Here is a 12558-nt window from a genome sequence, read left to right as displayed (position 1 = left end):
TAAGGCCCTGGCCTTGCTCGCTAACCCTTCTGCAAGATCCAGGACTTGGTTTGTTTTCTGTCGGCCAGCTTCCTGCTGAGTCACTCACGAGAAGGAAAGGGCAGCCGGCTCAGGTTATTCTGCTCCGGGAACCATCTGAGCTGCCAGTCCTGGGAGGACCTTGGGCTCTGGTATCCCCTGTGAGCGCCCAGCACCGTGCACTGGATTATCACACCTGTCAAACTGCGGAGCCCTGCATCCCCTGGGAGAGATGGGGTTTGTAGATGGGGATCTGGTCAGATGTGCATGCCAACTGGGCATGCAGAGGACCCAGCTAGATTCAGAAAGGGGACGTTTGGAAGGAACTAATGTGAGCAAAGTCCTAAGTTACAAGTGACAGAATGAGAGGAACCACGCTGGGTATGGAGAAGAAAGGATTTAAGCTGTTGGAAAGGATTTGGGGCAGAAAGGGTGGTGAGCCACGGTGAAGGAATCGGGGATGTTGGGAAAAGATTCTCACTTTAATCTCTAAATGGGGACCTCCCTGGGGGTCCAGTGGTTAAGACTCCAGGCTTCTGTGTCAGGGAGTGCAGGTTCGATCCCTGGTCGAGAAACTAAGATTTTGCATGCTGTGTGGCCAATAATAAAAAAAAGAAGAAAGAAACGAAATCTCTACAGACACATCCTGAATGAGATGCGCTTACCACTGGTTCCTCGCTCATCATCACTGCAGGGTTAGTGCTGAGATCTGCCCGGATGGGAAGCAGGGGTGCCCCCTTGGCTACACATGGAGGATTCAGGGCTCTTGTGTGGCCACCTAGATGTATGGGGAGGCCTAGGGACCCTCACTGACCCTCTCTGAGTGGGTTCTGGGCATCTGTGGGACAGCCCAGGTCAGCTTATTGTCAATAGCTCAGCTGGTAAAGAATCCTCCTGCAATGCAGGAGAATCCTGGGTTCGGAAGATCCCCTGGAGAAGGGACAGGCTACCCACTCCAGTATTCTAGCCTTGAGAATCCTCACGGACAGAGGAGCCTGGTGGGCTGCAGACCATGAGGTCACTAAGAGTCGGACACGACTGAGCGACCAAGCAACTGAGCGCACAGCAACCTCCAAGACAGCCTAGGCGTTTGGTTGGATTTTTGCTCACAGACTGGAAAAACCAGCAGGAGCCAGTGGCTAGATTGCTGGGCCCTGGGGAGTCTGCCACTATTTCTTCCAGGCTTCAATCAAAAGCAAATTTGCCCTGGAAATTCCTGAGGCAGAGGCATCTTCCTGGAGCCGTCTGAACATGGGGCTGTCGTGTAAGTCTAGGCCCTCCAGGGCATCCTGATTCCAGTCGGAGCTGGGCTGTGGTATTCATGAGCCACCACCGGGGCCTGCCTGGGGCCTGTTGGACCTGTTCCAGGTGGCTTGACCATCCACAGTCAAGCCTGTCCTCTCTCTGCTGCGGCTGGAAACCCGGAGCTGTACTCCAGGTGTGGACAGCCAGTTGGGGCTCTTGATCTTGGTCCCCACTCCAGTCCCTTCCCGGGCTCCCCACATGGCTGCTTCTGACAAGAGGATGGGTTCTTTACACTGAAGACTGCCGTGGGTGCAGGAGAGGGCACCCCCAGCAGCAGGCAGGGCAGGGCTGCCTTTCTGCCAAGACTGCTCGGAGTCTTCTGCACGCCACATCACTGCGCAGAGCCTTCAAGAGCTGCAGTTACAGAGGCTCTCCTCCCCCGTGCCTCAGCCTCCCTGGGGGAAAGTCCAAAAACGTTGAGGCTGTCCCTGAGGCCACCAAGAAGCGCTTAATTGCTTTCTGAGAGAGCTGTCACCTCTGGTCTCCTCCCTTCCCCCCATCAGCCTGGGCCCCCTCTGCTCCCGGCGCTGGCAGCTCAGGCTCAGGGAGCTGAGCCTGAAGACATGTGTTCCCTGGCTGTGTCCCAAGGAACCAGAGGCCTGGGTGCTCGCTTCTCCAAATATATTGCTGCACCACCTTTGCTGAAAAAAAAGAACCCTATGTTTTGGGGGAATAAACGTGCGTTTTTCTGTGAGCCAGGCACTCATCGACAGCGGGTGGATGGTGGCCCAGGCCAGCTGAGTCAGCCAGACTCTGGAGCAAGCAGACAGCGTGAACCAGGACGAGGATTGCAGCCAGCCAAGGGCAGTGAAACGCAGGGAATATTTGGAGGTTTTCATACCAGGAGTTTAGTCAGCACCTTGTGCAATCCGATTCAGGTCGAGGGCCAAGTAGAGGGATACATATCATCAAAAGTGGGCTAAAAAGCAGTAACAAATAGACCCCAAAAGCATAATGGTCTAAATATCATAGAAATTTATTTCTTGCTCTTTTAACACACCAAGGCAGGGATTCTTGACTGGCCAGTGGCTTTTCTCCATATGGTGATCCAGGGACCCAGGCTCTCTCCATCTCAAGGCTCTGCTGTTCTCACTGTCACCTCCATCCAGCTGGCGGAAGAGAAGGTGGATGGGGGAGGTACACCTGCTTCTTTCCCTGCCTCCTAAGGCGTTGGCGCGCATCTCTTTGGCTCACATACTATTGGTGAGAACTAGTCACATGACCACACCTGGTTGCAAGGGTAGCTGGGAAATGTAGTCTCAGTGCCTCAGCACCAGCTCTATACTATGAAAGAGGAGCAGGGATTTTGATGGACAGCTCACCATCTCTGCCAAAGGATGAATCGAGTCAGGTAGACCATGGGACCAACAGAGAAAGCAATCCATTATGAGCTTTAAGGAACTCTCTGGAAGAACAGTCTGGGTCCTGGATCAGGGAGTTCTAGATAACTTGCTGGAAGGGATTTAGCTTTTGTCAAGGACTGAGTGAAAGAATGAAGGGATCGAGCCAAAGCAAAAACAATACCCAGATGTGGATATGACTGGTGATAGAAGCAAGGTCCGATGCTGTAAAGACTCTGGAAAAGACTCTGATGCTGGGAGGGATTGGGGGCAGGAGGAAAAGGGGACAACAGAGGATGAGATGGCTGGATGGCATCACCAACTCAATGGATGGGAGTTTGAGTAAACTCTGGGAGTTGGTGATGGACAGGGAGGCCTGGGGTGCTGCAGTCCATGGGGTTGCAAAGAGTCGGACACGACTGAGCGACTGAACTGAACTGAACTGAGTGATCCAACAGTTTCGGCAGAAATACAGGAAAAGTTAACAGAGAAGCAAACAGATAAGAAACATGGATAATTAGGCCCAAGAAGCCGTCCTGTTCACCTGAAATTAGTGGTTTGTGCCCAAACTTCCTAGTCCAGTGATTGGAGCTTGGAGCCTCTGAGTACTTGAGCTCAGTGTCGGACTCTTTGCGACTCCATGGACTGTAGCCTGCCAGGCTCCTTTGTCCATGGGGTTCTCCAGACAGAATTACTGGAGTGGGTTGCCGTTCCCTTCTCCAGGGGATCTTCCTGACCCAGGGATCAAACCCGGGTCTCCTGTGTCTCCTGCACCGCTGGTGGATTCTTTACCCTCTGCATCAGCTGGGAAGCCTGGGGCCTCTGGCAGAGGCTAATGGACAAAGATTTGGATGCCTCAGTGTGGAGGAGGGACAGAAACGGAGTGTAGGAGGAGCTGACACCTCCAGGTCGTGGGTGAGTCAGAATCGTGCCTTTTCCTTCTCACTTGGGTCAACATGCATGATGACCTGAACCCTTCATGTGTAGGCATAATAGTTCCCGACTGCCAAGTAACAAGTCACCACAAGCTTAGAGGCTTAACAAGCCTGATCTATTATTAGCTCCCTGCTTTGTAGGTCAGAGGTCTGGGGTGGCCTTGACTGGGTCCCTGCTTCAAAACTGAAGGCCACAATCAAGGAGGTGGCCAGGCTGAGCTCTTACTGAAGGTTCTGGGGAAGCATTCGCTCCCAAGTTTATTTAGGTTGTTGGCAGAACCAGTTCCCTGCGGCTGTAGGACGGAGGCCCCTGTGCTCTTGCTGGCTGCTTGCTGGTCTCCGTTCCTGGAGGCAGCTCTCCAGTCCTTTCCCTGCGGCCGCCACCCCCTGGCGACCCCACCCCCTCCTTCAAAGCCACTGACGGTGCATCAAATCCTTCTTGTGCTTGGCATCTCTGATTCTCCTTTTGCCATCAGAGAAACTCTCTGCTTTTAAAGGGCTCTTTTAGTTTAGGTCAGGCCGATCCAGGTAACCACTCTATTTGAAGGTCTGTTGATTAGTAAATTTATTCCATTGTGAATCCCTTTTGCCATTTAATGGAAAAATAATCTTAGGGGCTTCTCAGGTGGTGCAGTGGTAAAGAATCCACTTGCCAGTGCAGGAGACACAGAAGACGTGGGTTTGATCCCTGGATTGGGAAGATCCCCTGGAGAAGGAAGCAGCAAGGCACTCCAGTATTCTTGCCTGCAGAATCCCATGGACAGAGGAGACAGGCGGGCTACAGTCCATGGGGTCTCAAAGAGTCAGACACGACTGAGCAACTGAGCACGCAATCACAGGGGCAAGTCTTAGGGCACATCTTAGAATTCTGCCTTTCACAATGCCCGAGACACTGAGTCTGAGACCCAGAGTGGTGTCCTTTGGAGCTAAAGAGACTCTTTTGTCTTCTGGCTGAAGACTTGTCCCACTTGGTTCCACCCCGTGTGGGTGGGTGACCAACAGGCCTGGCCCCAACTCCTACCAGACACACTCTGGAGATCTACAAATAGAGAAGAAAAGGCACTCCTCTCCCTCGGAGAAAACTCCTTTCTCTGAAAGCCTCATGGACACAGGGCTCCCCTAAGAAGAAGCTCAACTCTGCACTGAGCACCCTGTCCCGGAGAGAAAGAAAGCCAGGCTCTGTGTGTTGGTTGACTCTGGCTTCCTTGAGGGTCTGCCCTTAACAAGCTCCCAGAACTTTCTGTACCATATTTCTAGCTCCTTTCAATGCTTGTTCCTTGTAGCAAGGCCAGGTGGGGAGCCTCCCTCCACCCCCTTCTGGGGCCTTCTCCCCTTCAGCTATTCAGGAATGTAGGTGCCTGCAGTAAAAACCACTAAAGATGTTTTCTTAGCTGCAGGCCTGGCCACTGGGGCCCCTCGATGCAGAAGGACCCTTTGTGCAGATTCCTCCTCCTTCTCGCCCAGGAGCTGGCATCTCAGCTCCACCTCAGCTTCGACCTTGCTCTCCGCTCCTGTGGGTGAGTTTCAGGGCCTGGAGGACTGGAAGGGGCCCCTGTGCTGCTGATAAAACAACCTGATCCAGAGCTCCCACCAGGGGCCCTCTGCCCCGCCTGCAGCCCTTCCTTTCCCCTGGAGCCCCACGGAGGGCAGCCAGTGGCAGGCAGGCAGCAAGGGGTGGGGACAATAAAGGCCAGGTCGTCACCCCAGTTCAAGGGGACCCAGACTCTCTCCGTAGAGCCGCTGGACAGCACTGCATAGCGAGGGCGCTAAGACTGGTGTGCACGTAAGTGCTGTCTGCTCTGCTCAGAACCTCAAAGCTAAAAGGAAAGTCTCCGGTTGGCCAGACTGCCTGTTATCACTCACGCACTTGGTACCAATTTAATGGAGAATAACATCCATTTGTCAGGCACTGAATAGGTGCTGGGAATCTGACAGCTTGGCTGGAGCATGGTTGGGAGCGGGACATGGGGAGAGACAGGCCGAGAGCCTGGCATCTAGTACTTCAAAGGGCGGCATCTTACCCCAGGCAACAGGAAGCCAACAGAGGGCTTTGTGTGGGCTTCCCAGGTGGCCCTAGTGGTACAGAACCTGCCTGCCAGTGCAGGAGACGTCAGAGACATGGGTTCCATCCCTGGGTCTGGAAGATCCCCTGGAGAAGGGCATGGCAATTCACTCCAGCATTCTTGCCTGGAGAATCCCGTGGACAGAGGAGCCTGGTGGGCCACAGTCCATAGCATCAAAGAGTCAGGCACGACTGAAGCAACTTAGCATGCTTATCCCAGGATATTGAATATACAGGAGGACCCGGTTGTTTAACCACTTTATATGTAATAATTTGCATCTACCAATCCCAGCCTCCCTCCCCATCCCTCCCCTACCTGCCCCCCCTTGGCAACCACAAGTCTGCTCCCTACGTCTGTGAGTCTGTTTTGAAGATAAGCTCATTTGTGTCATATTTCAGATTCCACATATAAGTGATATCATGGGGTGTTTGTCTTTCTGACTTACTTCCCTTAGTGTGATCATCTCTAGTTGCTTTTCTCTTCCCTTAGTTTTTCAGGGAACCAAGCCCTCTGGTGGATGCCTTTCTGGGGAAAAGAAGAAAGAGAGAGGCTGACGGAGGCAGAGCCACTGAAAGGTCTGCCGGGCTGTGCAGGCCCTGCCCACTTCCTTTCTCTTGCAGTGAGTTTCGTCCACACGGTGTCAGAAGGGCCGTGAGTGGCGGTGGCGAGGGGCCAGTCACCTCCCCAGCCCTGGCTCAGGCTCCTGATGCCCAACCTTTGTGTGTACTGAGTGGGCTGGCTGGACGCTCAGGTCTTTATCAGTTGTGACCACACCCTCCTGTAAGGTCCCGGGGAGAAAGCAGAACCAAACCCTGGGAAAGATCAACAGCCACGCTTTTTGGTTCTTCCAGGTGCAGCCCTTCCAACCTGAGGTCGTAGAGGAACTGAGGCAGCAGAGGGCGGGGCGGGAATCCCATGGGTCCAGGGTCACCGCACCCATATCCAGAAGTGAATTCTTCTGTTTATTTCTGTCCACGGGACCGAACAGCCACTGACATCCACCGGACCAGCATCACCCAGGGGAGCTGGCCTTCGTCCTGGCCTCTCCTGGCCTCAGAGGAATCCAGATCACAGTCGGCAGGGTTAGATTGCTCAGGCCAACCGCTCCCTTCAGAGATACACAAACTAGGGCTTGTGGAATCTCAGGGCGAATACAGAACACGCTGGCAGCCAGATCACCTGACCTCCCCCCGCCCCAGGGTGGGGGTTGTCTGACCACCCCATCACCTGACCTCAGGTCACCACCCTCCCCTGCAGTGTGGTTCTCTACTGCGTAACATAATATAATCACGGAGTAACTCCTGAGGACAGGGGCAGAGATCACGTGGCCGCCTGAGAATTCTGCCTTCAACAGGGCTGGAGGCTCCCGTCCCCCTCACCTGGCCAGACCCCCAGGCCAGCTCCTGGGAGGAAGTGTCCTTCTCAGCTCTTGACTGCCCCTAATTACTCAGCGAGGTTGGACCAGACCTCCCAATACATCAATTAGAACAGGGTGGTGGACAGGCCGGTGGGTGGATGGCTTTTGTCTCCCAGAGGCGAGTTCCCTTCCACCCAGCTGGCCCAGACCCGCGTGTCTCAGCCGGTGGTTTCGGCGTCCACGCCCAGAGTGCAGAGATGCCCGTGGGACGCCAGGAGGGAAGATGTTCCAACACTTGACAGTCCTAGCGGTGGTGCCCTTCCAGCCAGGCTCCCCCGGCACCCCATTCTGTTCTATTATTTTATTTGGCCATGTCAGGTGGCTTGTGGGATCTCAGGTTGCTGACGAGGTATTGAACCTGGACCACTGCAGTGAAAGCCCAGAATCGTAGGAACCAGGGAACTACCCACACCCACTGTACACACACACTTTCATTTTGCATTTCTACCTGGGTCCCTCAAACTTTACTACGCCTTAACTTTAATAAATATTTATTGAGAGCAAGCTCAGTGTACTGGCATAGGGGCTGGAGGCTAGGGGTCAGGACCCTTGCCTCCAGAAGACTGAAAGGCAGAGAAATATAAGCTCAAAACCAGTGGCTTCCTGTCCAGGTTCTGAAACGTACTGGCCCTACGACTTCGGCCCTATGACTTCCTCGTTTGCTTGCCTGAAAAACGGGTGATACTCATGGGTTGTTGTTGAGACACTAAATATACAGATGGATCATGGCCAGAGCTTCTATAAAAATAGATCTCTGACCTGCAATCAGCGGCAACCATGCCAGGAAGCCGGCCTGCTAGCCGTAAGTCAGACTTGTAGGAAATCAGACCGCTATCCCGGACAAGTGGTCCAGAAAGTCAAACAGTTACCCTGGTAGCAATCATCCTACGTGGGCAGGGCTTAATTAATGATTGACAGCTGCCCTAACTCTCATCCGGGCTTCCAGCTTAGGACCGATCAGAGAAAACCAGGTATGCACTTCTAACCTCTACTTTTTAAAAAACATTTATTTATTCTTGGCCATGTCATGCGACATGTGGGATCTTAGTTCTCCAACCAGGGATCGAACCTGTGCCCCCTGCCTTGGAAGTTCAGTCTTAACCCATTGGGCCACCAGGGAAGTCCATGCTCTACTTCTATTATTGTTTTTCATTTATTAATATTAATATTGTAAATATATTAATAATTATTAATATACACTGATTTAAACAAATATTAATCATTTCATCTTATTAGTATTATTAATATTGTTAAATATATTAATATTTATTAACATACACTGATTTAAGCAATATTAATAGATAGTATTAATTTTTTGCCACACCATGGGGTTTACAGAATCTTAGTTTCCAGACCAGGGATTGAACCTGGGCCCCGTGCATCAGGAGCGCAGAGTCTTAGCCACTGGACCACCAGCGAAGTCCTGGGATGCTCCTATCTGGAATTATGTCACAACACAGGCAGACATCCTCCTCTGTCTCCATGTGCAGCCTCTTCCACAATCTCCCTTCCCTCCAGAAGGGCTCCAGGGGCCACAGAGGGGGTGAGCATTCCCTCTCTCTGTCCCCGGGTCTTCTCCAAACTCAGCATACCCTGCAGGGGCATCTGGGCCCTCCATCCTGGACTCACCTTTTCTATGATGCCTAGACCCTCCCAGTGGTCTCCTAAGGGCTCTCCAGCCTCATCAACCCCTTGTCTATAATGCAGTTGGAGGGATCCTACTGGAATGTGATCTTAAGAACCATCGGAAGAAACTCAGCCTCGAAGAGAGGCCTCCAAGCCAGCACCACCCACTTTTCCACCTTCATTCATTTCCCAGTGGCGATGGCCCATCCCCCACCCACCAGGCTTTGGCAAAGTCCTCTCTGTTTTTACCTGACTCCAAGAGTGAGAAGAAAGCAAAGCGAAGCGTGCTCCGTGCCTCCCTGCTGGGTCTGCGCTCCCAGCTAACTCAAGCACCTTGCCCAACTGTGAGATGCACCGAACCCAGGGATGAGCAAACAGGCCTGCATCTGAGTCCTGCCTCACCACGAACTAGGTATGTTTTGCAGGCCAATTGCTTTAACTCTTTGACCCTCAGTATATGTCCATCTATGGGCTTCCCAGGTGGCTCAGACAGTAAAGAATCTGCCAGCAATGCATGGTTCATCGAGACTAACATTCATCGAGACCCTGGTTCTCAGGGTGCAGGTTGTGAAGGTCCATGGAGTCGCATAGAGTCAGACATGACTGCGCAACTAACTCCTGCACTTTTTTCATGTCCATCTAGAAAAACGAAGGTAATAATTCTTACCTCCTGAGGGTTATTATGAAGAGTCTATGAGATGGTACAAACAAAATATTAAGCCTAGTGTCTGGTCCTGTGGCTTCCCAGGTGGCTCAGCGGTAAAGAATCTGCCTGCCAATGCAGGAAATGCAGATGCGGGTTTGATCCCTGGGTCAGGAAGGTCCCCTGGAGGAGGAAATGACAACCCACTCTAGTACTCTTGCCTGGAAAATTCCATGGACAGAGGAGCCTGGCAGGCTACAGTCCATGGGGTTGCAAAGAGTCGGACATGACTGAGCAACTCACACTTTCCCTCTATGGGAGCCCACTTCTATTTCATCACAGAGGAGCTCCCTGGAGGGGAGGCAGCAGGTCTAAGAGGGAGATCAGAGGTCTCAGAAGGCCAGGAGGTGCGTGCATGCGCACGCGCGCGTGTGCACACACGCGCGTGTGCACACACACACACACACACACCCCACAAACACACACAGGTCCATGGGAGAGTCTCAGAAGCTGCTGCTTATTCTGTGAGATGCCTCCCAACCAGCAGGCTGTGTCTCACCCTTCTACTCTGAATTGAGGTTCATCCAGGACTCTGGAGTTTGCCAATCGACTTGACCGTGGGTCCCGTCTTGTCCAACCTCCACATTTTACAGACGAGCTAACTGAGACCCCTGGGGCCAGAAATGACTTTTCCAAGGTCATGCAGTGTGTTGGTATCAGAGAAAGGTCCAGAACCCAGGTGCCCTGGTGCCAGCTCAGTGGGTTCCCCACCATTAAAGCCAAATACTGTGCCATCACCCCACCTGTCAGTCACTTCTCAAAAGTCGGGCCCCTGGAAGCGCTCTCGACGGAGAACTTAGAAAAACTCCTGCTCTAGCCCACCCCACGTGACGTCTGCTGGCAATGCCCGCTGTCTGAAAGTGAACAGGTGACTGCTGGCACACGGCTCCCCAGCCATCTCCCCTCTGGCCACGTCCAGCCAGCCAGGCGGGCACCTGAACCGGTTGGGGCACCCAGCCTGAGACCCTCAGTTCCCACGGTCCCTAGCCCAGGCCAGCACTGGGCTCGGCAGGTGGAAGGAACCCTCCCAGCCAGCCGTGCCCCAACGCCCCTTGGCAGTGAGCCCTCTGATGCCAGCCCCCTTCCCACATCCTGCCTCCCCCGGCCCTGGGAGACCCAGTCATTCGGTCCTCTCTGGAAAAGGAGCAACGCCCTGCCCTTCTCCACAGGGGCCTCCAAGTCCCGCCTGAGACCACAGCCTTCCATTTAGAGCCGCCCCCACCCTCCCGGGAGTGGTGTGGCCATCAGGGGCTCCAGTGCCAGGGCAGCTGGGCATTCCTCTCCCTGGCTTTGCCGTCTGCTAAATATACATCTAGGAGGAGTCTGGGAGGGAAACTCCACAGACCTTGTTAACTCTTTCACTTCCAGCAGCTGTGAGAGAGTTGGGGTGGCGGGGCGGAGCCAGGCCGGAAAGTGGGTGGAAGGGGTGCCCAAGACTGGAAGAGCCCTTGCCCAGGCTCAGCTGGAGGGGTGGGAGGCCCCAGCCGCGGCCAGGGGCATGGGGCCTGGGGTCAGAGGTCAGGGGTGACTGTGGGAAGTGGACCAACCGTGTCCTCATCACCCCATCCCCGCTCCCGCCTAGAGGACCCCGAGAAGGAGGGTAGGTGGGGGCCCTGGGCAGGAAACCCCTTTTGGCCACAAGGCGGAGTCAGGCCAGCACCCACTTTCTCCAGGGGCACCTAGACGGTGGCCTGAGCTCTCCTTTTCAGGAGAAGGTGAGGGAGGGCCAGGTAGCAGCCCGGCTTCCCCAACCCGGGCATCCCCTTTCCCGGTTCCTTGAGAGGACGTGTGATCAGACAGGAGGAGGCTCTGGACGAGCCCCCACACCCCGCTTCCCTTCTTCCCTCCCCTGCAGGGCGCCCCTCAGCCAGGCCTGCCTTCCTGCCCCCTCGGTGCCTGGAGAGCCCCCAGGGGCCCTGGCTGAAGGCCTGCAGCATCCTGGGAGCCCCGCCCCGGCACCCCACCCCGGGTCCCAGCTCCGCCGGTGACTCACTGTGGGGTCGGCAGGCCCCCTGCCCGCTTCTCCCTGCCCCGTCTCCCTCCCCTTCCCGCCTCCTCCCTCCATCCTGGCGGTGTGGGGGGCTGAAGCCGAGGCTCACACTCCCTGAGTGGGGAGTGTACCCTGGGCAGGAGCTGCTGGGGGAGCCTGGGACCCTAGAGGCACTGACCGAGGCCCTGCGGCTGCGGAGCCCGGGTAGGCCGGTGCCCACCGCGGGGAGGGCAGGCAGCCAATGTGGGATCAGCGGGAGGGGCTGCCCGGACCAGGCGGAACGGACGAGGGTGAGGACCGGGCCCTTCACACACTGCCCCGCGCAGCCAGCCTTCTCAGTCGCCAGGAGGACCTGGGGAAACCGCCGCGACAGTGACACCCGCCCGTCTCCGCCACCTCCCGGCTTGGAGGAAGGTCGTGACTCCGTGGCCTCAGGGTGGAGAAGAGCGACTAGGGGACCGGTTGAGCCCTCCTGCCCAGCTGCTCCCTGCTGGCTGCGGACGTGATGGGGATGGGGGTGGGGGTGAGGGTGGGTGGGGGCGTGGAGGGGCGTGGAGGGGTGGGGGTGGGGGTGGGGATGGGCAGGCACAGTTTCTTGGCAATAACTTAGATCTGCCTGGAAATCTGCTTTAAAGGCCCGCCCCCTGGCTACCAGGCCAGTCTGCGCATCCGGCCTATCCTGCAGCGCCCCCTGCTGTCTCATCCCATAGTGACGGGACAAAGCGGGAAGTAGGGTTGCAAGACCCTCAAGCTTCTCCGCTGACAAAAGAATCAGGGCCCTGGTGGGGATGGGGGGGGCGAACACCAAGATTCCCAAGACACTCCCTTGCCAAAGACCATCCCATTGTCCCTGCCGACAGATCTATAACCTGGCCGACCAAGGGGCTCAACATTTAATCTGGTAAATAAGTAAAGTTTTGCTCTCTGGGGGTGACCTCCTCCCCTGGGCATGGTTGCTGAAAATAGCAGACCCTCTAGAAGGCTGGTTCCTTGTCTCCAGCATGCCCCCTCCCACCCTTCCCCATCCCAGGAGCACGTGGACAGCTGTGGGGCCCTTTACCCAATGGACACGGAAGGGGTGGAGGTTGGGGGCTGGGGGTGGAGGTGGGGCTGGGAGGTGGAGGAGGCCACAGCGGGATTAGGGGAGTGAGGTCAGAAGCC

The 12558-nt window shown here is 55.2% G+C and overlaps 1 long non-coding RNA gene across 1 annotated transcript; it reads left to right on the top strand.

The window, feature by feature from the left end:
* The first annotated feature begins 3010 nt into the window (after positions 1-3010).
* LOC102409152 lies at positions 3011-7946 on the top strand. The gene is made up of 3 exons (XR_328899.3): positions 3011-3578; positions 4990-5115; positions 6151-7946. It is a non-coding gene; the product is annotated as an uncharacterized LOC102409152 (long non-coding RNA).
* The last annotated feature ends 4612 nt before the right edge of the window (positions 7947-12558 follow it).

This window comes from Bubalus bubalis, chromosome 3, assembly GCF_019923935.1.
Source record: "Bubalus bubalis isolate 160015118507 breed Murrah chromosome 3, NDDB_SH_1, whole genome shotgun sequence".
NCBI lineage: Eukaryota > Metazoa > Chordata > Mammalia > Artiodactyla > Bovidae > Bubalus > Bubalus bubalis.
Note: the sequence above shows the minus strand (reverse complement) of the source record. Positions and strands in the feature narration are given on the sequence as shown.